The sequence below is a fragment of the Rhinopithecus bieti genome, unplaced genomic scaffold (genome assembly GCF_001698545.2).
Source record: "Rhinopithecus bieti isolate Rb0 unplaced genomic scaffold, ASM169854v2 scaffold_27016, whole genome shotgun sequence".
Lineage (NCBI taxonomy): Eukaryota > Metazoa > Chordata > Mammalia > Primates > Cercopithecidae > Rhinopithecus > Rhinopithecus bieti.
The window spans coordinates 176,777-180,068 of record NW_016812222.1 but is presented as its reverse complement, the minus strand read 5'-3'; positions in this window follow the sequence as shown (position 1 = coordinate 180,068).

Sequence of the window (3,292 nt, the reverse complement as noted above, 5' to 3'; positions counted from 1 at the left end):
AAAAAAAAATTTATAGTTTTATTTATATATATATATATATAATCAAAACACACCCCTGAGTGGAGACTTTAAATGCTAATGAGACATGCAATGTGTTTACTAGCATGTACAACCACAGAACATTCATGGCCAAAGTGACCACCTAAAACATGATTGTAAGTGACACTCACTCATGCCCCTTCACAAATAATCATGTAAGATTCTCATAAAGAGGGTCACCTGGCACCAGCTGCTGCTGGCTCGTTCTTTCAGAGTGTACTGTCTCTTTAAATAAACACTGCTACTGCTATTTTTCGCCTGATGCTGTTTTCCAGGGGAACCAGCCCACCGGCTGTTTTCCAGCCAGGTCAGCCCACTCCTTTCTGGGAATGTACTCTATCTCTCTTCAATAAACTCTGCTACTTAACCTTTGATGTGTGTCTCTTGGCTGAAATCTTTCTTCCAAGCAGACAAGAACTGAAGATTCCCGCACTTCCCTGTAATGTGACCATAGGAAATATTGGCATAAGCATGAAACAACAGGAATTTTCCTGTGTCTGCCAGCAGCATATGTTGGCTTAATGGCATTGGGGCATGATTTGGCAAATTTAGTGGAGTTGAAGAAACACAGAACCTGTATAACCCTCCAGTTCTACTTGTGGGTATGTGCACTGGTACATGTATCAGGAGACACAGTGAAACTGTCTCTGTTTGGGATGGTGAGAAACTGGAATAACTAAGGTCTCCATCCATCAACAGAAATCACAAATGTAATATGTTGATACAATGGAATACTATACAGTTCTGAAGATGAATGAATTAGAGTTACAGGTAACCAACCTGGATATAACTCAAATGTTGAGTCAAAAAGCAAGGTTGAGAATGATCTGTGTAGCAAAGTGCCATTAATCAGTGCCATTTAGATAGAATTTAGAAACGTGCTTGACTAGACCTGGCATCCCCCACTTTCCCAACCCAATGACATGTAGCTGCACTCTGGGCAGTGTGTCTTGTGGAGAGGATAGACTATTCTTGACCAGGCTGGCACCTCTTTTCACCCCACCCCGATACCACCACCCCAATACTGCAGCAGGGCTGCCATCCTTGGGTTGTCAGGATATAGGAAGCCGCTGTCAAATGATGCTTGCTCTTCTTCTTCCTCCAGCTCTAGGTCTTACCTGTGGGGGGAAATGAAGGGTCCTCAAGGCCCGAGGAGAGTGGTGTGAATAGACCCATCTCTCACAGGGAGCTGTCACAGAGGCTGGGACTTTGGCAGCCTTGATGGGGGTTCCTTGAGGCAGGAGGAATATGGGACAAGAACCATGGGAAGAGAAGGAAAGAGCTAAAGAAGAGCTGCAGGAAGGAGAGAAACAGATGCCCTGATTCAGGGATCTTGGAGTGTAGCCATTGACATCCAGGGGTCAGATCTGAAGGCCCAGGCAGGACATGTCATAGTGGCCTGTTTGCCCTTAGTGGGGGCTGTGGCCTCTCTGTGGCATGCCCCCTGCTCTGTCTTTGGTGGGTCATCTCACCTGTGCAATGCCTGGGGCCCCAAAGCAGAAGGAGGGCTGGACTGAGGAGTTCTGTCTCCCATCCATTCCCCACCCTCTCTATCTATGGTCAGCAGGTTTCCCAGAGTCCCCATGAAGGGCCTTAAATTATTCATCTTTTGTTATATTTGTCTTCTTTAGTGGACTTACCCCCACCTTGCTCCCCTGCCATGTCCCTATGAGGTCACTAGACCCAAGCAGGGTCAACTTTCTGTAGGATTTTCTAATCGAGTCTGTGGTGAATAGGGCTGTCTGGTGTCTGAAGTTGCCCGATAAGGGGCCCAGGCACTGTGGGCTGCCGTGCTCCTCGTCATGGGGAGTGTAGTGACTACAATTTACTGTCAGAATTGCATGACAATCGCCTAATGAAATAATGTAACCGCAATAATTATTTAGGGCTTCTTACATGCCAGGTGCAGTTAATGCTGCACATATACCAATTCATTTTAGCCTTGAAACTACCTAATACGGGAGACACGCATGTTATTATCAGTTTACAGACAAGGAAACTGAGAGAAACAAACTCACCCAAGAGGTAGGTAGGAGAACTGGAATTTGAACCTGCACAGCCAGATTTCCCGGACTGTGTACTTCATCTCTGCCATGTACGTAGTTCAGATGTTTACAGCGTCTAATACAGGCCAGGCATTCTGCTTGGTGTTTGCTGTTCTTGTGCCAAGTCAAGCACGCTCCTGCCTCAGGACCTTTGCATTTGCTGTTCCTTGTACTTTTCAGCTCTTCCCCTGGGTATCTGCAGGCCTCCCTTCCTCACTTCCTTCAGGTGTCAGCTCAAATGTCACTTTATCAGGAGGCCTCTTCTGTCCACCCTGCATAAAACAGTGGTGTCACTTCTCCTTTGCTCTGGCAACTTCCTTCCTCCATCTCCTGCGTTGTGAAGGCCCTCAGCACTCAGTATAGTGGGGCCTGTTACTCATCTAGGGTTACTTGCTCATTGTCTGTCTTCTCTCAGGAGGAAGTAAGCTCTGAGACAGCAGACTTCTGTTTCATTCTCAGCACACTGATTAGGGCCTGGCACAGAGTCAGGTTTCAAACATGTTTCAGGATTGAATGAGGGTAGCTACAATAGTGGACCGTTAGGTTCCTGTCCCCAGGGAGCTCAAATTCTAGTGGGGACAACTAACAACCATCAAGGAAGCAGACACACAAACACACACACATACACACACACACACACAAACACACACACATACACACACATGCACACACTCATGCACACACGCACACACATGCACACACATGCACACAGACACACGCATGCACACACGCACACCCACATAGGTGAACACACACATGCACGTGTGCTCACACACACACCCCTACATACGTTTTCAGGTAGCAGTAAGTACTGTGAAGAAAACTTAAGTGGCATGGGGGAATGAGAGTGATGGAGGTGCTTTTATGGATAGAGTGGTCCAGAGAGGCCTCTTGAAGGTAAGCAGAGACTTGAATGGATTAGGGAGCTTTGTGTGGTCAAAGCCCAGGGAGGTGCTGGAGCAGAGTCAGCTTACGGGATCTGGGGAGATGAGGTCAGAGGGGGCAGCAGGGCCCAGCTCACGCAGGGCCCAGCTCACGCAGGGCCCTACAGGGCGAGGGGTCTTGCAGGGGCAGATGGGACCCACCTCCAGTTAGTGGAGAACCAGCTCCACGCTTTTCTGCTGTTTAGCTTCCTGTGGCTGTTGAAACAGATCACTGCAAACCTGATAATTTAAAACAACAGAAATTTATTTTCTCATAGTTCTGAA